This window comes from Calonectris borealis, chromosome 1 (assembly GCF_964195595.1).
Source record: "Calonectris borealis chromosome 1, bCalBor7.hap1.2, whole genome shotgun sequence".
Taxonomy (NCBI): Eukaryota; Metazoa; Chordata; class Aves; order Procellariiformes; family Procellariidae; genus Calonectris; species Calonectris borealis.
The window spans coordinates 40,076,681-40,100,178 of NC_134312.1; the positions used below are offsets into that span (position 1 = coordinate 40,076,681).

The following is a 23,498-nucleotide window of genomic DNA, read 5'->3' on the forward strand; positions in this document are numbered from 1 at the left end:
TGACAACAATCATGACAACAATTTAGTTCACACTTTATTGAGGCACATCTTCCTGGAGCCCTGTGATTTTCCAAAATTTCAGTCTTTCCCTCAAGCTTGAAATGACAACAGAAATAATTATCCCTTGGTTTTAATAAAAAGAACTAATAACTTATTTCTGATGTTTATACAATAAAATTTCATGATTATTGCATGCTTGGGACTGACTATATGCATTCTTTTCTAATTAGTGGAAATGGCATTGTGATTACTGAGTGTTTCCTTCTCGTCTTAGAGTACTTTAATTTAATGTCTTATTTGTTCTTCTTCTAAAATGCTTTCGCATCCATATGTGGGGTAGTGAGATGAGAAGCTTCTTGTCACATGAGCTGTACTTAATTTGTCACTGACTTCTCAGGTGGTCCAGGATAACGCCTAAACTTTTTGCCTGGATCTCAATCGACAAAGTGATACTAATATCTGTTAGGGAATGTGTTCCTCTGAATTACTGCAAGTGTAAAATGGTTGTGTTGTGTGTCGTTGCTATCGTAGCCACCCATGCTGACGGCCACCTTTATTTACTTCAGCTTCCAGAATCAGCCACAATTATTAGACCTGCCACTTCTTCTCACAGAACTTTTTTTTTTTTTTCATTTAAAGGTTCAGGTTCAGTATAGCTGTTGGTAGAAACACCTCTGTGTTGGTACGTTTCTGAAACAGGATTTGAAAAAAGGATCCCAAATGTAGGTTTTAGCTTATCCTTTTTCTTTATTTATGATAAGTGTGTGTCTTACAGCAAAGGTACTCAAGTATTTTGGCCAACAGCTCCTCAAGTATTCAGCTTTTTCTTGTACATGTGTCTGTTACTTTTCTGTTGAGGAAAATGTGATTCAGAAATACTGTATGAATTGTCTGTGCTTGTAATAAAAGCTGAGAACTATAGGACAGTTGGCATATCTGAAATAGTTCCTGGACTGTACTCCAAACTCAGGAGAGACTGGGGCACTGTGTTTTTAGTCTGAAGAACTGACTTCTTTCCCTTGGCTTTTCTTCATAGTGATTTTGGTCCTGGCAGGCTTGAGATGCTACTGCTGTCATTCATACAGTGGTGACGGTTACTGTAAACCACTGATCCGTTACTGTGTGCTGACTCAATGGTGAAAAGTTGCTTTAATTTCCTGCCTTTTCAAGGGTAAAATAGACTCTCTATCCTGTATGCTGGTACCTGGATTCCTGTGTTTCTCATGGAAGATGCAGAACTTCGATCTATGTCTCACTGGAGCTGCAGTTTAAACTGGTGTGTTGATATTTCCACTGTTTTCCTGTGGCTGCTGCCAAAGAAGTTAAACTCTGTAGTAGTTCTTATCTGCTGGGATTACTCACCTTGAAACAAATGAAGCATTTTTCTTTCAAGCAAATTTTCTTCAATGCTTTGCACAGGTATATTATCTTCTTGTGCATTAGTATGACACAAGTATGGCACAATATGCAGGTGGGGACATTTCATTCTTACCATAATTTGGTCAGTAAAAGTGATTGTAGTAATACTGCCTGTTTAGTATCATAGAATCAAAGAATACCGCGAGTTGGAAGGAACCCCTTATGTGAACATTGGAAAGGTATTCATGAGCACAATATTAGATGTAGTTCTGAGATAGAATGTCTTTATTTCATGACTTGCAAGATGTTTGACAGGGTGGAGAGTTGACTGGTTTTGCCATGCTTTAGGACAGTGTGACATCTTTTTCCCAAAGGAAGATGTTGAAGCAGTAGCTTTAAAGGGGAAACTCCCACTATTTTTTTTTTTCCTCTGCAGAAATGCAAACTTTGGTTTACGTATAAACTTAAAGTGAAAAGTGAACTGTCTAGTGCTGTGTTCAATCTTGGTAGCAATGTATCTTACGCTGAGCTTTTCTGAAATGACAGCAGTAGCTTTTTGCTTAGCTGCACAGCAGAGCAAAACAGAGCTGAATGTGCAGCAGTTATCCTTCAGACATGTCTAAATTTTTCAGTCTATTTATGAGTATCAACAAACACTTTGTGCATACTTTTGCCATGCGTTGAATGCTTCTATTTTCCTTTAATTTAGCTTAAAACTAGTAATGGAATTCCTGAGGTTTTGAAAGGAATAGCTCTTGGCAAGCCTAGAGTTTTGAAACCAAAGGCAAATTAAGATACCAAGCAAACACAGGGAGGGCTACTTCTTTAGGGAAGTATGTTAAGATTCTTCCGACATCTTAGAGTTTGTTGTATTTATGTTTTAAAAAAATGTGTATCTCTTTGAATTACTCCTTTAAAGCACAGCTGTTGTTATTTTTCTTCCAAAAAAATCTTACTGGAACACAAGGGGACTTTTTTCCCCCTTGATGTCACTCAACAATTTTAGCCTTTTCAGCCAGCCATTAGAAGTAGAGGGTGTAATACTGTGTCCTTTGTAGCTGTCTGTATTTTTCGGTAACTGAAACACTGATGGAAGCATGTAATTAGATTACAACTTTCAGTTTAAATAAAGTATGCTCTTGCTTTTAAGTCACTACAATAATTGTAATTGAAAGTAGTTGTTACTATGCATCTGTCAGGTGGTACAATAATACAACAAAAAAATTTATTTACATTTTCAAGGTGTAGTTGCACTTTTTATAAAGTGTATAGCTAAGCCGCTTTAGCTTTGTGGGCATAAGAGGAGATGTGACGTAGGGAAACTTGCCTGGCTGTCACAGCCTTGTCCCTCTTTGGCATCTGCGGTACTGCTTGCTGCAAGCATCTTCCCCCTTTTGTACCCTCTTCCCACTAATCCCGAGGTGTACAGTGTTCATAGAAATCTGGCATGCTACCGCCTTTATTTAGGTTACTGCATTTCTTTGTAGAGTTTCATGGCTCTATGTGCCTTCATTCAGTCCTGCATTTCCTTGGAGTGTTTCTTATTATCATAAACATTTTGAATTGTCTCAGAGCTCATTATCATCTCTCTCAAACTTAACTCGTTTGCTCGCCATTTGCGATGCTGCTGACAGCGATATAATCCTCTGTTGCCTAGGGCAGTTGTTTGGGAGTAGCCCTCTTTTTTTTTTTTTCCTCTTCTCCTTGAATCCACAGTCATGTTTTATTCATATCCTTCTTCTTCCTTGTCCAAACAACATTTTCAAGACCACGTTTTCTTTTTCTGTCTCTACAAATGAAGTTTAGGCCTGTATCTGTCATCTGGAGTACTTCGAGTACCTCCTCCCTTCCTCTCCTGATATTCCTATCTCTGCAATCGGTTTAAAATACAGCTGGTACGATTTTTCAGTAGTCTCTGTGTCTGCTAGTTTTCCTCATCGAGCTAAAGCTCATTTCATTGTCTTTGAATTCAAAGATCTGCAACTCATATTTCTCTATCATACTCTTCTTTTCCCTGCTACTCTTGGTGCTCAAATCTATTTTTTTCTTTTTTTTTTTTTCCTTTTTTTCCTCTATCTATGTCTTTACTTATGTTTCATGTCATATTCTTCACTGTGATTTAGGAAACTTTTGAGTATAATTGTATGTTATATATGTTAATGCTACTACAAGAGAAAATGATTGCATCTCTGACTTTTCTTCATGGGTATGACAATATCCTGTTGTCTCTCTGCTTATACAGACGAACTATGTTTTTATCTACCAAAGCTGACAGGATTGCGTGTTACCTTTGGATTTTTTCTTTATAGAGACTGGTGAAATGTATGTTGTCATGTATCTTCCAAATCTGGTTCATTTGTTTGATGACTATACTTTTCACTTTGGAATAAGCAAAGAGCACTGGTGGCATGCTTTAAACTTTATTGTGTGAGTACAATGTCACATTTTGTGGACTTTTATTATCGTATTTGATTTCAGTTAGTAAATATTTTCTTCTGCATTTGGCAGGTTTCTTTGGTGAGACAAATCAGATGTAATCTGCAGCTTTTATTTAAATGGTATACAAATTGAATTAAACTGGCAATAAAAGTAGTATTAAGTGCCATGTCCTATACTTATTGCAGAACTAAAGCCAATATTAACAGAGGTAATACATTTTTATTAATAAGGAAAGCCAAGTGACTCTTAAATATTTTTTTTCATGTCTCATAAAACTTCGGGTCACAAGGTTTTTGAGTCAGTGACTTGTGTTTTGTTTTTTGTTTGGTGTTTTTGGTTGGGTTTTTTTTTTGAGAAAGTTAAACTATTGGGGCTCCTCATCATTTGAATGTTTTTATAAACAATTATAAAACAATTTGTAAAAAATTATAATAGTTATAATAATCCATTTTAATATATAGCTTGCTGTACCTGTCTTAGAAATGTTTTAGGATAGTAGAATTAAATCGTTGTGAATCTCTTCTGGGTCATGGCAGCTGCCTTGTGTTTCATTCTTAAAATTTTCTCTTAAATCTACTGAGTAGACTTTCATGCCTTGAAATTGAGAGTGCAGCGTACGTGTTACTCATCAATTTGTATTGCCATAAGTGTAAAAGGACAAGAGCAGTGGTAGTTTTATTGTTGATTCTCTTAGGTGTGCCAGTGTTAATGCTAAAGTAAGCTGGATGTTTCATATGGGTCTATATAGTATTTGTGCAGCTAGACTGGAGGTAGTCTTAAATTCTTAAACAATTGGCTTCTACTTCAAGGTTCCTAAAAGCATTTAATTGGCAAACGTTTGGATGCTCTGTGTGAATGTGAACGCCTACTCCCTTAACTTTCTGATAGCTCTCTCTTTCTTCATTTACTGTATGTGTTTTAGGCAATGGTATTCAGTTCCTGAGAGAATTTTGCTGGAAGGATACCATTACGTTAATCTTTGACGTTAAAAGGCGTTTGGTTAAGACATTTTAGGTCTTAAAAAGTAATGAACAAGCTAATAATAAATACAATATTATCCAATAAATTGTGCTCTAAACTTGAACTTTGTGGTATTTATTTAGTATTATTATAATAATATTGTTATGCCTATATTTAGAGAGATTCTGAGTAATACATGCCAGTCGGTCAGTCCTGCAGCTCCAAAGAGTGCTCCATTCCTAAAAATTGCTGGACTAGAAAAGAACATATACAGGAAGGGAAAAAGGGAACGAGCTACATAGGCTTCAGAAAAACTATTTTCTTGTTTATTTTTTCTTCCCTCTTCCTCCTTTTTTTTGGTAGACAGGTAGATGAGTGAACCTTTCTTATCTAGTGCTTGCATCCTTCCTCCCAAAGTTCCAGAACTTTTTCTGATAACAGTGGTGGGGAGAGCATTTCCAGCTTGTCCTCTGGGTCTCCAGTTCTAGAGCAATGTGTGTTTTGTCTCAGAGGCACAACATATACCAGAAACTTAGATAAGCTTCTAGTTTCTGTTTAAGTGTATATTATGACTGTTACTGTAAGATACTTACGGCCACTTAGGGTCTTGAAATATTTCTGCTAGTAAAGGGCAACACAGTGCCCTTCAAAATCGAAAGTTCAAGTTACTTGTCTTGGATTTTCTCTGCCTACAGTGAATGTGGATCATCTGACCTTCATGAATGTGTTTTCTTTTACTATTACTGTGTCCATAAGTGTCAGTATGTTTGCTTAATAAATATTTATTTCTTCCTGCTTCAGGGTTCCTTGTTCTGTTAAGTCTCTATAAACTGGTTCTGTAGAGCACGACTTCATGTATGTCTGCTAAATTTGTATTTCTTAATGTCAGCTGTAATATAGAATTCTATTTGTTAAATGGATGTAACGTACTAATTTTAAATGGTATGGTTTTTAAATAGTTTCATATTAAAGTAAAAAGTAGCTTAACGTTGTCAGTAGTGTGAAATTAAAAAGAAAACTACCTTTCGAAAGGTTTGATTGTGCCATATCAGCTTAGCATTTTTCTGTGAATTCTTCACTGCTGATGTTAAAATAAATCAATAAAACTTACTTATACTAAAGCCTGTCCCCTATCCTGTCTCCCCCCTTCAAGGACATAAGCACCTCCGATTTACTCTGGGGCTCAGCCTAAGGCAAGCTGTGAATGTTTGTGTCCTGGTTTAAATACTTGTGAAGTTTTAAGGTTCACAGGTACAAGTGTGTAAAAAAAAAAAATAAATTGGCAAGCAGTTAAATTAAGTTTTATGTTCACATCTCACCTCTGATAGCTTCCTGTACTCTAAACTATTGATAAGTAAATTGGAGCACAGTTTTGAGCTCCTCTTTATTTATTTAGATCCTGATTCATGTAAGATTTTGCTTAGTGTTTTGAGTTCTCATTGAACTATAAGTGACAAAACTTAGCGAGATATTTAGGAAAAATAAGGTTCAACTTAAGCATATGCAGGTCAGTTTACTGGTTATAAGCTCTCCTTAGAAAGGATGTTTTCTTTGTAGTTCGGAGTGGGAAGATGTCTGAAGAAGAGGAAACCTGTTCACCTGAGGCTTTGAGGACAGACTGAAGTACTTAGTGATAACTAGTATACTCTAGGGAAAGCTCTTAATAAAATGATTAAATGTTGACTACCATAAGATACTTTATGCTAATAAGTAGAGTGATATTAACCAGTATTAATAAGTAGAGTGATATTGGTATGTGATCTGTCAGTTTACTGGTTATAAGCTCTCCTTAGAAAGGATGTTTTCTTTGTAGTTCGGAGTGGGAAGATGTCTGAAGAAGAGGAAACCTGTTCACCTGAGGCTTTGAGGACAGACTGAAGTACTTAGTGATAACTAGTATACTCTAGGGAAAGCTCTTAATAAAATGATTAAATGTTGACTACCATAAGATACTTTATGCTAATAAGTAGAGTGATATTAACCAGTATTAATAAGTAGAGTGATATTGGTATGTGATCTGTCAAGCTGCTCTTGCATTGATTATAAGATGACTGGTTGCAGTGGTACTATTAGAGAGATTGGCTCTAGTGCTGACTTATAAAATGAACAGTGCTCACTTTAAGGATGGTGCATTGGATTCTTATGAAGTGTTCTATCATAAGCATAAGTTTTTATATTGTACATGAAATATGTAGTCTTAGGCTTTTGCACCAAAAAAGTTAAGTATTTGTTTCAACATGCTATGCATTTAGTAGCTAATTATTTTGAAAATGGCTGACACAGTTTTTTATTAACTGCTGTAGTTATTATGTTAGATTTCTAGATTTTTTTCAAGAAAATAAACATATTTAAAGTAAGACCTATTTTCTAATCCTGCTGTCAGATGTCAAAATATCTAGAATAGGTATTTCTTCATGTTGCTTTCCAATGCCCCACATAAAGTGTGTGATCTAGATGTGTGTGGGTTTTGTTTTTTCTTTTAATGGAGTTATGCAAGGTAACATAGCTTTTATTGTTGATTAATAGCTGAAACTTTTTTTTGGGGGGTAGAATGGGGAAGGGATGGCTAGTGTTCATTCTTTTATAGAAAGAAAATCTTCAGCTCTCTTCCATCACTTGGGTGCATTCAGCTTTATGTTCTGTTCCATCACTAGTCTGTAGAAATGCTAGCATTCAGATTGTCAAATATTGGACATAACCCAGGAGCTGAAAAGAATGTAAACTCTTGTATAATGAAATATATAAAACGTCCTTGTCAGCTAAGGCAGAATAAGTGAAATACTGTACTAATGAGGTTTTTAAGTAGTTAGATTTTAGGTTTGTTCTGTATGAAATGTTATTTCTCAAGTGTGCTATACCAAGGAAATGTAGCTTCAGAAAGCCTTCTATGTTCTCGACTTCAGAACAAACAAGAAATATCACAGAAAAATGCTTGAGACGATGGAATAATAAAGCCTAGCAGTGTATGGTGAACAGTAGAAGTATTTTACATATTATTTCAAATAATAAATATTGTAGGCTGGCTGTTAGTGATTTGAGAGAGATCTTGGTATACATTCATTGTAAAGGCTTTGTATGAATTAATTCCAATACGAAATACAACTTTGGTGAATTTACATCACTGATTACCTTTCATTATGAATGGACTATTTTGAGGTGGTTAATTATAGGAAATTTTGTAACTGCATAGGGGCATGTAAAAAGAACATAAAACTAGAAAAAATAAGGATGTGTTGTCTTTGAAATGCAAGTCCAGAGTTATAAATAAAATGTAACTAAAACTGTCACCAAAATGTTTGATGTCAAATTTTGTATGTTAAAAGCTGCTTGCCGAGTTACTCATAGTCTAACCCTAATAACAAACTTTATTTAAACTTTCTTTGGGTTTCAAATCTGTATTTGTGAATATATTGCTTTTTTGCTACTGAGTGAGAGTAAAACCATTGTTGAATGGAAATTTGTAAAATTGGAAACCTAGAAGCTGAGTTTCTTTTGCTCTGTGCTAAAATCCACTTTCTTTCTAAATCGAGATACGGAGAAGAAAATTCCACTTTTTTTTTTTTGTTAAGTAGTGTGTAGTTTGGGACTATGGACTTTTGCTTTTTTTAAAAAAATATTTTTATAGAAACGCATTATTACTGAGACTTGAAATTTTTGTGGTGGTGCAGATACACAGTGAGTAGATCATTCCTACTTCCTCTAAATATATTTTTAAGTTATTTAAATGGCACAGTTTTGCCCAGCTGCTTTATACTTGGGTGAAGTGTTAACGGTTAAATTGGATGTCAGTAGGTTTTGGTTTTTTATTTTAACTCAAAAATAATGACAGCATAGCTTGGAGCAGGCAGTGCACTTTTTTCTACAGTTTGCTTTGCACAATCATCTTGTACATGGATGATTAAACTATTTGTAATTCAGTTTACAGTATACCTTACAGTATTTTTGTTTGTTTGTTTGCTTTAAAAGGCCATGATGTGAACTGCAGCAATTTAGCAGCTGATTCGTGAGTGGTTCAGTGTTTGTCTCCTGAATGAGGTAGGGGTTTTGTTGGGGGGCTGGCACTTTGTGAGGTTAGTGAATTTATCCACTGGTTCCTTGGTGATGGTGGTTGCTACTTCCCAGAACTTCATTTTATTTCAAAGTAAACTGTAAATGCTTCCCTATGAAGTGTGTGCATTCATAGGCACACAGTAGGCCTGTGCCTAATGTAATGAATTGTACCAATAGGTTATGTGGTGCCCTGCAATTTTTCATACAGATTTTATGCATTATTTATACATCTATTTTAGTACTTTTTTTTACTAAGCAAGCTACTAGATATGCTTCATCTAAGGTTATATTTCACTATTGATGGCATAAGTCCATAGTAGTGACTTGGAGAGATTTTAAACACTTGCAAATGTAATTAAACTGCTCAAAACTGTCAACTATAGGTGATTCTGTAGGGAAACTCAAATGAGCCAAGTAGTAGACTGAGGTCTGAGGATCTTGTGATTACTTCTTGTTCCCTAGGCTATCTGATGGCCATCAAGGAAGCCTAGATGTGCTAGAGGTTGAAGAACTCGGCTATTGCTTCAGTACATAGCGAGTTACAAAAATGGCTAAAGTTAACATACCCATACAAATTTGTTCTATCCAGTTTGGCCCTAGTTCAGTGAATATAATAGACAAAAGGTATCACCTCAGCAGCCAACAATTAATGCATTTTAGATTGAATAATGTAAAAATTACACCACTGGGGCTAACTGATCCATGTTGCTGCTGTGTAGGGCTGTTAGAATGGGAAGGTTGACATACTCATGATCCTGTTTGAAGTAGGCTGATGCGACAGGACTGCCTGCAAAGGTCACTGTCTACTACAGAAGAATTTGCATCAGTCTGCAACACTACGCAGGCGTCAGAATTTGACAGCAGCCCTCCTTGCAGCATACCATAGGCTTTCAGTTGCTGGCACAGCAGAAGCAAGGGATGAATATAATCTGGCTGTGGTTCCATCATATATTATTTAAAAGTTTTCCAATTGTTTGTTTTCCCTTCTGCACTACACTTTGCTGCCCTCTCACTTGTGATGTTATAGATGTATATGGGGTGACAGAAATAATGTAAATTAAAAGCCCTCTCTCTTTCCCAAGGAAAGTAACATCAGTACACGTGCTTTGCATAATGTTCTTGCTTCTCTAGTTATTTTCCAGAACATTTGTTGAGTGGTATTGACTTCTAAATGAAAACCAACAATTTTCTCCTACCATAATTTAGGGGATAATGTACAGGAATTGATCTGCCTATTCAGATAGTCAACATAAATGGGTTGGAATTTATGAAGGAGCGTAGGAATGTTAGGTTAATAATCTTTGAAATATTCAGGGTTAAATAATTTACTTGAAGTTGTACAACAGTGTCAAAGCACATATCATGTTAGAATAAGCAAATTATTAGTGTGTTGTAATGATCAGCTATTATAGAGAATACATCCAATTTTGATGTAGAACTGGATCTGTGGAAACCTGGGGTGTTTCACATAGGCGAGCAGCCTAAAGGTTGGTGGGGTTAAACAAGTTGTAGGAGATGGGCAAGGTAAGATAAGATGAGCACAGGGAATTGAATGGGAACTGATAAAGAAGGGGGACTAGGAGTCAGTTAGGAAGAAGCTTGATTTTTGGAATATTTTGAATTTTGGGTACTTGACTTAATTTATCCTAATATCACCTATTACATATAGAATTTGAATTACAGTGTCTCAGCACTAGCTGATTATCATGTTTCTCAGTTCTAAATTACTTTCAAAATATCTGCAATATTGTTAGGCACGGGTAAGTGGCTTCTGTGCTTTTGTTTTGGGGTGTCTTCCAGTGTAGAGAAAGGGGTTGCAATAAATGGATAGCGTATCTGGGTTTAAAGTGCACTCTAAGTAGCATAATGATTATTTCACACTGCTTCTGTAACTGTGTCTAAATTTTCTTCGTTCCTTTCTATTTCTGTTCTAGAAAATAATGTAGCTTTTGCAGATTTTGTTGTTGGATTGCAGTTTCTATAACATACTCTGGTTGACTAATTCAATTATTGCTGGATGTAATGTGTTGCTTTGACAGAAGCTTCTGTTTTGTTTGCTTGTACTGTCTCAGACACACCATTTTCATTTGCTTTTGAATTTTTTATATTAACTGCAAAAGTACAGAGAGAAAGAATAGGAGTCATGGTTTATCTTGGATTATCCAAACTTGCTTTGGAACATTATTGCCAAAGGCTATTACGCTTAGTGATTATTATGTTTATGAAGTTGTTGTATTTTCTCAAACCACAATTCTTGTAAAAGGATAATTAAGTTAAAGCTTGGGCTATTCTTTGCAGATTCTGTGCCAGCGCCAAAATATTTTCAAACAATACGTAGTTATCATTTCAAAGGTATCCTTTTAACTTGAAATACTAAGTAGTGTAATAAGTTTTTAAAACATGCTACTGTCCTTCTGGTTTACTGAGTATTATTTTTAAGGTGAAAGCAAGCCATTTATCTTGCACTGCCATTAGAAATCAGATGTGAAAGGTGCTACTCCACATGAAGGCTTAAAGTTTATGTTCTTGCTCTAAATTAATCTTTGCGCTGCTGATCACAGAGAAAGACTTGTGGGTGCTGTGATGGTTGGAGGCTGTCTTGGGCATAGCGACCATGAAATGATGGAGTTTTCGATTCTCAGAGAAGTAAAGAGATGGGGTCAGCAGAACTGCCACCTTGGACTTCTGGAGGGCAAGACTTTGGCCTGTTTAGGAGCCTGGTTGACAGAGTCCCTTGGGAAGCAGTCCTGAAGGGCAGAGGAGTCCAGGAAGGCTGGACATTCTTCAAGAAGGAAGTCTTAAAGGGGGAAGCTGTCCCTATGTGCCGAAAGACAAGCTGGCGGGGAGGAAGACTGGCCTGGCTGAACAGAGAGCTATGGCTGGAACTCAGGGAAAAAAGAGAGTTGATGACCTTTGGAAGAAGGGGCAGGCAACTCAGGAGGACTACAAGGATGTTGTAAGGTTATGCAGGGAGAAAATTAGAAGGGCCAAAGCCCAACTAGAACTTCACCTGGCTACTGCCGTAAAAGATAATAAAAAATGTTTCTATAAATACATTAGCATCAAAAGGAGGGCTAAGAAGAATCTCCATCTTTTATTGGATGTGGGGGGAAACATAGTGACAAAGGATGAGGAAAAGGCTGAGGTGCTTAATGCCTTCTTTGCTTCAGTCTTTAATAGTAAGACCAGTTGTTCTCGGGGTACCCAGCCCCCTGAGCTGGAAGACAGGGACAGGGAGCAGAATGAAGCCCTCATAACCCAAGAAGAAATGGTTAGCGACCTGCTACACCACTTAGACACACAGAAGTCTATGGGGCTGGATGGGATCCACCCAAGGTACTGAGGGAGCTGGCAGAAGTGGTCACCAAGCCACTTTCAATCATTTATCAGCAGTCCTGGCTTATTGGGGAGGTCCCAGTGGACTGGAAGTTAGCAAATGTGACGCCCATCTACAAGAAGGGCTGAAAGGAGGATCCGAGGAACGACAGGCCTGTCAGTCTGACCTCGGTGCTGGGGAAGGTTATGGAGCAGATCATCTTGACTGCCGTCATGTGGCACGTACAGGACAACCAGGGGATCAGGCCCAGCCAGCACAGGTTTATGAAAGGCAGGTCCTGCTTGACCAACCTGATCTCCTTCTATGACAAAGTGACCCACTTAATGGATGAAGGAAAGGCTGTGGATGTTGTCTGCCTAGATTTTAGTAAAGCCTTTGACGCTGTTTTCCTCAGCATTGTCCTAGAGAAACCGGCTGCTCATGGCTTGGATGGGCGTACTCTTTGCTGGGTAAAAAACTGGCTGGATGGCCGAGCCCAGAGAATTGTGGTGATCGGAGTTAAATCCAGTTGGCGGCCGATCACGAGCGGTGTTCCCCAGGGCTCAGTTTTGGGGCCGGTCCTGTTCAATATCTTTATCAATGATCTGGATGAGGGGATCGAGTGCTCCCTCAGTCAGTTTGCAGATGACACCAAGTTGGGCGGGAGTGTTGGTCTGCTTGAGGGTGGGAAGGCTCTGCAGAGGGACAGGACAGGCTGGATCGATGGGCTGAGGCCAATTGTATGAGGTTCAACAAGGCCAAGTGCCGGGTCCTGCACTTGGATCGCAACAACCCCATGCAACGCTACAGGCTTGGGGAAGAGTGGCTGGAAAGCTGCCCAGAGGAAAAGGACCTGGGGGTGCTGGTTGACAGCCGGCTGAACATGAGCCGGCAGCGTGCCCAGGTGGCCAAGAAGGCCAACAGCATCCTGGCCTGTATCAGAAATAGTGTGGCCAGCAGGAGCAGGGAGGTGATCGTGCCCCTGTACTCGGCACTGGTGAGGCTGCACCTCGAATACTGTGTTCAGTTTTGGGCCCCTCACTACAAGAAGGACATGGAGGTGCTGGAGCATGTCCAGAGAAGGGCAACGAAGCTGGTGAAGGGCCTGGAGCACAAGTCTTCTGAGGAGCGGCTGAGGGAACTGGGACTGTTTAGTCTGGAGAAGAGGAGGCTGAGGGGAGACCTCATCGCGCTCCAAAACTACCTGACAGGAGGTTGTGGTGAGGTGGGTGTTGGTCTCTTCTGCCAAGTAACTAGCAATAGGATGAGAGGAAATGGCCTCAAGTTGCTGCAGGGGGATTTAGACTGGACATTAGGAGAAATTTCTTTACTGAAAGAGTGGTCAGGCCTTGGAACAGGCTGCCCAGGGAAGTGGTGGAGTCACCATCCCTGGAGGTATTTAAAAGATGTGTAGATGGGGTGCTTAGGGACATTGTTTAGTGGTGGATTTGGCAGTGTTAGGTTTACGGTTGGACTCAATGATCTTAAAGGTCTTTTCCAACCTAAATGATTCTTATGGTTGTATGATCTTTTGTGGAGCAGGGGGGGAACACAAAAATCTTGCTGTTGCAGCTATTGTTGCTGAACACTTCAATAATCAGGTTTAGCAAATCACAAACTTCCAAACGTTTCATGCTGTGTGTTTATGTAAAGTATAATTTAATACTGAGTTTGTAAGGATGCTTGACATCTGTAGTTGACTTTTTGAAAAATGATGGGAATGGCTTGCATCAGTCAAATGAAACAGCTTAAATGCCAGGAGCTTAATCTTAACTTGTACACTTAATTGAAGTTTTATGTTCTTATTTTAAAGAAAATGCAAGTCAGTGGACTTTTTTTTTTAAAAAAAACAAAATCTGTACTGGCTAAATGGTCACTAGTCCTGTTCCTAAACATTTAGGAACTTTTCAAGCTGTATTTGTGTAGAATTTTTGACACTTTACTGCAGTGTAACTGCAAGTTAGAAATAGTACTTCTAACTAGAAATAGTTAGAAGTTGTAGAATGCCAACATGCTGCTTGTGTAAGTCCAGATTTAATAAGCCTTATCAACACCATTCTTGATGTTGCAACTGAAATATTATGCTTTTTATAAATATCTTACTTTTCCCAACTTTTAAACAGATTTCAGTATTTGCTTGAGATTATACTTTGCACACAGAACTGTAGCTTTATATGAACTTACCTTTGCATAAAATACATTGAAAGAAAGCAGTTTCAGAGGCTACAGCCTGTTTTCTTTTCCGTTACATGTTCTATAAGTTTTTCTAAAAGTGGTATACAAGTCTATTTTAGCAGATCCCTGTAATATCTTTACATTATAATGAAGCTGTGTTTTCATCACCAGTTTAAAATGGTCGAAGTATGACCTGTTGCCAAAAAAGAAGAGTGTGATTTCTCCTTAGGCTTCATGGTCCAGCCTCCCTTTTGTTGGCACTAGTAATAGTGTGGCCTTCTGATCAGCAAGATCAGTGCAGTTGTTTGGAATGAAGCTTGTCTGGCTAAATAGAAGATTAGCCAGAGCAGGAAAGACCATGTCTTTCAGCTCTAGTCACCTTGGAAGGTCACAAAAAATAGCATTCTGAGAAGGAGCACACCAGTTAATTTAAAATATCCCATCTCACAATGACTGTTTAATTCACAAAAGGAAAACTTCACACTACTTGATAGCCGTGCACCTATTTTCTATACATGGAAGGAAACAATATGTCCTTGTTGTAAATTGGATTTGTATTATCTCAGAAACATAGACTTGGTTTTGAAAGGGGTGTTTTTGTTATCTCTTACCTCCTGTCAGTTCTAGTAGACATAATTCTAGTAGAGAATCACAGATTTTTAAAATAATGAATTATTTTTTGGCATTTTTCTGGGCTTCAGTGTCAACATATGAAGAACAACAAGTTAGGTGGGACATAGATATGTAAATATTAGTATTGAGTCATTTGGACTTCTCTGTGATTTCACAATAGTAGTAAGAAATTATTTTAATTTTTTTTTTTTTCAGGGAAGCAAGCAGGGGTTGGCAGTGTAAAAGTTTATGGAGTAGCCCAATATTTAATCTGCAATATTTAGAGTGGCCTTTAATGAGTGTTACACAACTGTTTTGATTATCAATATTCACTGTTCTGGCTTTTTTTTTTTCCTTAAAGATGTACAGTCATCTTAGTTATTCTCTTTATGTGACTAATATCAAATGCTGTGGTTAAAGTACATAGGTACTGCTCATAATGGAAACGATATATGAATAGAATACAATTGAATTTTCTTTTGTAAACATTGAATACAATGGAATTTCTTTTTACATCCTTCTCCCCATCTCCCGGTCATTCCTGTACCACACATACTTTATATGGCTACTGGGACACAATTAATGTAGTGTGGTTTTTTAAATTGTGAAAGAGAATATTTAAGAGAAACTCAAAACTTTTAAAAGTTTAGCTTTAATCTTGATTATGTGGTTAAAAAAGCTTTCACAATTCCAACTCTTTTGAAAGCTGTCTGCCTGTAATGTTAAAATCTTTTGACATAAAATGTGACCCTTATTAACATAAGCATCTGCTCATGAGAGTAGAAAAAGCACCCGTTTTCTTTAACCTTAACCTTAATATTCCTTTTTCAGTATAAATACTTGTTGCTACCTATATAATAATTGTGCTTTTGGTTATGTTCAGCCTTCTCCTGTTCTGTCTGCCTAGATTAGTGCTGTTCTTCGATGTGAAGAATAAATCAAGGTGCAAATTATTTGGGATTTCTCCTCAGTGTTAAGTTCAGAATGATGGACAGATTATTACATGAAACTTAAATTCTTAAATGCTAACTTCTAGCTTTACTGACTGTGAGGGGTGGTCTTAGACACAGCTGTTCACAGGAATTTTTCTTCTTTGTTCTCCCCAGAAACATCCTATCTGTGCCTGTTGCTTGAAGACAACAGAAACCCCATGTTTCTGGGGTTGCACTGAATCAGTAGCAAGCTTGTGATGTTAATTACATATTATTGATAACATCTGGTTTTGCTATTCATACTGCTGTCTTCTTCTGGATAGACTAAATAAGCAAGAACACTTAAATATTTTGAATTTGAAAGCATCAGTTTCTGGTAATTGAAGATGTGGCTTTTAAGGAATGACCTGAAAAATACATATAAATCTTAATGGCATCCTTTAATGGCTTATATTTATCTTGATATTGTTTAAAATATTATATTGTGTATATAGGTAAATTTCTATGGGAAAATGTGCACAGACTATGATATACGTGTCTGTGCTATCGTTAATTTATTTGACTGGTTTTGGTGGTGGTTTGAGGGGGGTGTTTGTCTGTTAACTCAATGTGAAATGATAATCTTTGTGTTAGTCCTCACAGATCTGTTGCAACTTTTTGAGAACCCGTGTTTATTTTTACAAGTAGCATGATTTATCTAGCTAGCATAGGCAGCAATAGCAGTGGAATGATGGAGGCACAGGCAGGCAGTTGGTGCCTTAAAGTTTCTAGAAAGCTCAAGAAGACTATTCCTTTGTACGAAATGAAGACCAGCAACCTATTTCAGAGTTAGTGGAGCAAATACTATATTTGTGTGTTGTGAGACCACGTGTAAAATCCGTCCTGCTTAAAACTAGTCACACTGGGTAACGGGGAGGGTTCTTATGTGTAGTAAAGCTTTGGAAAGGAGAAACAGCATGCTCAGGAACTAGCTTTGTCTGAACTACCATGCCAGTGGTTACAAGTGGTCATGTCCTTCTGCCTGTTTATTGTGTAGCTTTGGTAAAGATTGACCTTTTTGCATTAAAGACTGTTAACTTGGATAATTCTGTGTATTTTGTGTCTAGGTAATTAATGGATGTTTCAATCCAACTGATGACCAAAGTTCTTTGAACCTGTCAAGCTCACTTGCTGATGTGTTTCCAAAACATGCCAATATCCAAAATTACACACTTGTTGGGCCCCCTCGGGCAGATAGATGAGATAATTTTTGTGCATTTGGTAGAAAAAAGTTGCGCCATTCTAATGACTATTCATTGAAGTTCTTGATAGTTGTTTACGGTGTAATCCATACTGATACATGCTCAACTCCATTTACCATGCAGTAACAGTTTTAATGTTTGTTGGGTACCTGCTCTCCTGACCCACCCTCTCTCCTTGCCACATAGACTTTCCCTTGTATAGCCTTCAGATTGTAAGGGAATGATGAGAGACTTTTTGACAAAGTGGCCTTTTTGCCTTAGTATATATGAGCAAAGCTCTAAAAATGGTTATGAAAAAGATTTTAATCTCGCATAATTGAGCCTCCTATATATAGACCTTTGGACTCACTAGTTGTATTATCTCTAAGAATACAGTTCCTGTAGGAAAAGTAAACTACTTTTGGCACAGCATGTCTTGAGAAGGTCTTTATTTCAAGGTCTTCCACCATTACTTTTTCTTCCCTTTTCTCTTGTACTGTTGCAGACAAAAGTTTTAAACATAACAATAAAAAGTGGATTTGTCAGCATTGTGTGCTGACTGTAAGTAGCTGCAGTTCCTTAGGAAGCTTTGTCTAAGTCAAGTTTACTGACAAGTTGTACGCTTCCCCTTTCCAAGCCTGTATCCATCAGCTGTATGTTTGATGTCTTTACAGTTATGGGTTTGAAGGGTTATAAGCAGTACAATATCACATAATACCTCTATTTAAGTATACAATTGCACATAAAAACTCATAACTTGTACTCAAATTAAGGGTGAACTGCAAGACACTTAAATTGTATGATAAGCATAATACTGTTTTAACATAGTTGAAATGAGTCTGCTCATTGCCAGTTCTTGGACGGAGCATATTTTCACTGCACGGGAACAGACAAAAGCAACAAGATAGCTGTGCCATAAAACGGGGATGCCAGTTTAGACTGGTAGAGGTGTTCCTGCCAAGGAATTGTGGCTGGACATACAGTTTTCATGTCTGTTACAGTGGGTGTAATGGTCAGCTGAAATTACATCTCTTTTGTGGTAGCTGCAGTATAAATATTAGGGCAGGAATTACCAACTGTTTTTTAGAGTTTATAGTCTAAATGGATAAGACAGGCATGCAAAATGAGAAACATACATGTATTACATAAGTGATTGTACGTTGACAGCAATGGTGGTAGCAAGGTCCTGGATATGGACGAGGGATGAGCTGAACAAAGAAAATGGAATGACGGGCAGATAGCTGAGATGAGGTATGGTGAGAGGAGAAGTAGCAAGGAAGTGAGGTGAAGACTATAACAGAAAGAAGAGGTCAAGCCAATGTAGGAAAGACAGTCAGTGAGACATACAGAGAATCTTCCAAATGTCCTGGAAGCCAAAGGTACTGGCCTTGGTCACCTCTGGTCCTGTCACCTGGGGTACTTAGCTGGCTTCATCTGACTGGCCATCTCCACTGGACAGAATATTTGGCAGTGTTGTGATACTCATCACCCTACTGATTCGCTAAACCCCAAAGTTGGTACAAAAGGGCCAATTGTTATTTTCAGGGTATTCCCCAGTGGAAGTCCCTGTGGCAGCAGATGGAATGCTATAAGAAAGACAAGGGGAAAAAAAAAATGAAACAGACAGAAAAGGAAGGAACACTGTTCAGTAATCATGCTTTGTGAATCAATTGTCATATAAAATTGTTACCTGAACTGTGTGCTTCTGGAAAACCTCCTCTTATACAGTACAGCAAGGTTTTTTTTTTCTTTATTGAATAGGTGAAACTCATTATCAAAGATACTAGATCAAAAGTACCAGTTATGTTAATGAAACCTTAAGTTTATACTTCAGACTTCGTAGCTTTGTTACATAGCAAACGTACTGATTTTTCTATCCAAAGATGCACATACTTTCAAACTGTGTGTTCATTGATGTTATTTCCACTGTTCCATGTTTTAAGATCCTCAGTAACCACTTCTGTAACTTACGTCAGTCTTGTATGTAACGTGGTGATATGCTAAAATGTAGTCCTTGGCAGGAATATATTTCAACACTAAGTTCAAATATAGTTTTTATTCTAAAACTGCTTTTGAAAATCTTTTAAATATTGGAGAAAAGGGGTTTTCTTTGTTTTTGTTTTTTTTTTTAATGCCAACATTTATTCTTAGTCATAAGTTGCTTAAGGTTAGAATGGAGGAACCAAGTCTGACTCTTTTGTGTTCTGATAAGATACTACATCTCACCCATTTACTCTTGAACTGAAAGCAGTTAACTTTCTACTGAAATAATGTATTTCAGAAATTTATCTGACCTTGATTTCGGAGCTACTCAAGACATCAAAGCTCCACCAGTTTTCTTGTCAGCTTATTACAGACATTAATTACCATGTATTTATTATATGTTTAATTATTTGGTGGTTTTTGTACTTAATGGTTTTTAAAAACTCTTTTTTTTAATTCTCAAAGGTTCATCAAGTTATCTCATCTTGAAGTGTAAACTTTTTTTTTCCACTTGACCAATGATTTTTGGGTGTAAATATTTATTAAACTGTAACTTCTAAACCTAGAAGTCCCGTCTTAATCCATTTGTAATGAATTTATTTGCTTAGGATAGAACAGCTCAGGTATCGGGCAATATCCCATATCTCTCGAACACAAGAGAGCACCTCAAAAATCATTACTGCGTTTCTTCTGAGAATAAAACACTATACAGCAGTTTCAGGTGACAGGGTGTTCAGCTAATAAAATATATATGAAATAGCTCCTCAGAAATTACTTTTAAATTGCTGTATTTTGTTATGATAACTAGTAAAAACAAATCCTCTCTGTGGACATTGCTGTTTCAGTTTAGCTGGTTTAGACTTTTTGTATATCATTCCCTGGCTGCTCCTGAGCAGTTGAAATAGAATCATTAAGGTTGGGAAAGACCTCTAAGATCATCAAGACCAACCATCAACCCAACACCACCATGCCCACTAAACCATGTCCCTAAGTGCCACATCCACACGTCTTTTAAATATTTCCAGGGATGATGACTCAACCACTTCCCTGGGCAGCCTGTTCCAAGGCCTGACCACTCTTTCAGTAAAGAAATTTCTCCTAATGTCCAATCTAAACCTCCCTTGGCACAACTTGAGGCCATTTCCTCTCATCCTATTGCTTGTTACTTGGGAGAAGAGACCAACACCCACCTCGCTACAACCTCCTTTCAGGTAGTTGTAGAGCGCGATGAGGTCTCCCCTCAGCCTCCTCTTCTCCAGACTAAACAACCCCAGTTCCCTCAGCTGCTCCTCAGAAGACTTGTGCTCCAGGCCTTCACCAGCTTCATTGCCCTTCTCTGGACACGCTCCAGCACCTCCATGTCCTTCTTGTAGTGAGGGGCCCAAAACTGAACACAGTATTCGAGGTGCGGCCTCACCAGTGTCGCGTACAGGGGCACGATCACCTCCCTGCTCCTGCTGGCCACACTATTTCTGATACAGGCCAGGATGCCGTTGGCTTTCTTGGCCACCTGGGCACACTGCCGGCTCATGTTCAGCCGGCTGTCAACCAGCACCCCCAGGTCCTTTTCCTCTGGGCAGCTTTCCAGCCACTCTTCCCCAAGCCTGTAGCGTTGCATGGGGTTGTTGTGACCCAAGTGCAGGACCCGGCACTTGGCCTTGTTGAACCTCATACAGTTGGCCTCAGCCCATCGATCCAGCCTGTCCAGGTCCCTCTGCAGAGCCCTCCTACCCTCAAGCAGATCAACACTCCTGCCCAGCTTGGTGTCATCTGTGTTGTAGGGAGTGAGAAGATCCTTTAACTACTTTACAGGAGTTTGGATATAAACAGTGGTAACAAGCAATTTCTCCTACTTAAAAAAATATTTGTTAAAATGTATAGTTACTGCAGAAATGCTAAGAAGCTGGAGAAGGGAAGTTAGTACTTTATACAGATACTTTACTGCTTTGAGTTTTCACCTAGGGAGTAAACCTAGGGACTTAGTAAATCAGCTTAAATGTATGTTGGAATTGGTTTTAAACTTGTATTCATCTGTACATGAAGTCTAGTTTAAGATGTTGAATCATATAAATTAATAGTAAATTTAAAATACAAATCTTAAAGTTGAGTGAATTAGAATAGATTTTTGTTTTCTTTCCATTCTTGTCTAAGTAAGTGCCAGCAAGCTTTATGGGCTTGTTATTTAGATGGGTTTTATGCCAAAACATTTTCCATCCCGTGTTTTTAAACAAATTGTGCTGTTTTGCTAGAGACCACTGAGTTTTCACCCAAAAAATGCTGTAGTTGTAGAATCCGTGAACGATTGTTTTTTGTATCATCTTTGGGCAGACTTCTAATACCCTGAAACAGCAAATTGGTTGTTTAAACTATGTAACTGAAGTTACCTGTCTTCTAGAAAATTGTTGGATTGGGGTAGTATCCATTTTGCTTGTTGCACCTGCTTTAAAATTAAGCTGCAAGCACCATGGATGGGTCGGAATTGTAACTTTTTTAATGTTTCTGTTAAAAAAAACTGCCTAAATCTGAATTCTTCTGTGTTCTGTCCTTTCTTTCAAGTTCTCTGTGACTTTTCATTGACAATAAGGTGTGATTGATTATTTAACTGCAGCACAGAATAGAGTAACTACAAAGGTGTATCTGTGGGCGTAGTTTCAAAGAGCATTTCTCTTTGTGGTGTTCTTGGTATAAATAGTGCCACCCCCTTACCTGTGTTTGGGTGTTCATGTGATGAACCTGATCAGGAAGCTGGTCCAGATTAAAAAATAGCTGAGCAAGGAAAATAATTATTATTTTTAACCCAGATCATAGAATCATAGAATCATTAAGGTTGGAAAAGACCTCTAAGATCGAGTCCAACCATCAACTCAACACCACCATGCCTACTAAACCATGTCCCTAAGCTCCTCATCTACATGTCTTTTAAATATTTCCAGGGATCAGTTATGAGTGGCGTACTGATGTTTGGAAGTGATGGGTAACTGAAGAAACATTTCTAGAAAGCAAAACCTGAGATAGCTGAAATTCAGGTGGGTATGGGGTTTTCTTACTAGTTTTTTGTTTGTATTTTATTTCTCAGTAGCAATAAATGATATGTTGCATACATTTAGGCAGAGATGTACCTATTAGCTGGAGGAAGAACATAAGTCAATTTATCTCTGGTCAAGTTGGGCTAATGAAGCTGTGATTTGGGTATGGCTTGAAGTCCCAGCTGAGCTAAGCACGCAACTAGTTGTAACCCTGCTCCCCCCTGCACATTCCTGCCTTCTCTCGGTTGTGCCAGCCCTGTCACTAGGCCAGCAGGGAGGCAGCTCAGGAAACTAAACTGGCTGAAACGTAACCTTCCAAAAATACATTTTCTGCTGGCCTTGCTCCATGAAGCAGCTCACCATGGAGACCGATGAGAGCCAGAGCTCACCTGTGGCCAGCAGCAGCAGGAGAGCCCATCACTGTACCTCTGACTTGTGTCATTGTGTAGCCTCCGGACAGCAGGAGTGTGACCTCCTGAAAGGTGGCTGCATGTATTTCTAAGCAACCCTGCTCTCTGCACTGCCTGCCTGTCTCCCCGCACTACTGCTGCATGACTCCTGCCTGGTTTTGGCAATCACTTCTCCCCTCTGCTTCCCTGGCACCCTTGCAATTCTCCATCGCTTCCTGAAAAGTGCTGCTCAAACTGGAGGGGAGAGGAGGCGGGATGGGAAGGTGAAACCAGCCTTGAGCTTGTGGACTTCAGTTTGAGGAATGCTGGTTTAGGAGATGCGGTGGCTGGCATATGAATAGGGACTTTTCATAAAGGAGACAACTTGTCTGCTTTAGTCAATAAAGCAGTTAACGTCAAGAATACTTCAGAATCGGCAACTCCCATGGAGGTCTGCAGGGCTTTCAGAGCATCAGTAGTACATTTTTTTTGGTTTCTTGTTTGCAAGGCCTTTTTGAAGTTTAATAATAAAAAATGTAACAGAAGAGCTACTGTTTGTACCTTTTAAGCTAATGTACTCTACCAAGTGGTACTACTTCAATATCCATTAAATAGCACAGCTGGCACAGAATAACGAGAGTGTGATCTGTTTGGGTAGTGTTATTGATGAAAAAGAGTATAATATAAAGATGAAGAATTAGTATAGTGTATCCTAGGAGCACACATGTTGGTTGGTATGTGTTGTCTGTGTGTCCTGTCTCTCCCCGCCCCCCCACCCCTGCCTTCAATGTATATGTTTTCCACTGTGGAAATTGATCAGAAAAAAAAAAATTGTGTAGCTGTGGAGGGTAAATTTTGGAGGCTTTAGTCCCAAGTAAAGACAAGACCCTGTTGTGGAACTGATACCATTTTCAAAGGGTGCTGTGGGTGCTGCTTTGATGTACTCATGGCTAGTAATGGTAATAAAGTCTTGGCATCTTCAGCAGTCTCTAGAATTAATTCTTTACAAGAGAAAATGGGCATTCAATATAGCCATC

The 23,498-nt window shown here is 38.4% G+C and overlaps 1 protein-coding gene across 9 annotated transcripts in view; it reads left to right on the forward strand.

Annotated features, from left to right (window-relative positions):
* Positions 1 to 23,498, forward strand: part of FRS2 (fibroblast growth factor receptor substrate 2) — a 62,270-nt gene that overhangs the window by 5,061 nt on the left and 33,711 nt on the right. For 3 of the 9 annotated variants that reach the window (XM_075149618.1, XM_075149627.1, XM_075149609.1), the window contains exon 2: positions 8,725 to 8,793. The exons of 5 other annotated variants lie outside the window; for them this stretch is intronic. The gene's annotated coding sequence lies outside the window, so the exon portion shown is untranslated. Of the gene's footprint in view, positions 1 to 8,724; positions 8,794 to 21,875; positions 22,073 to 23,498 lie in introns of those variants that run through there. One more of the 9 variants, XM_075149676.1, reaches the window with a different exon arrangement.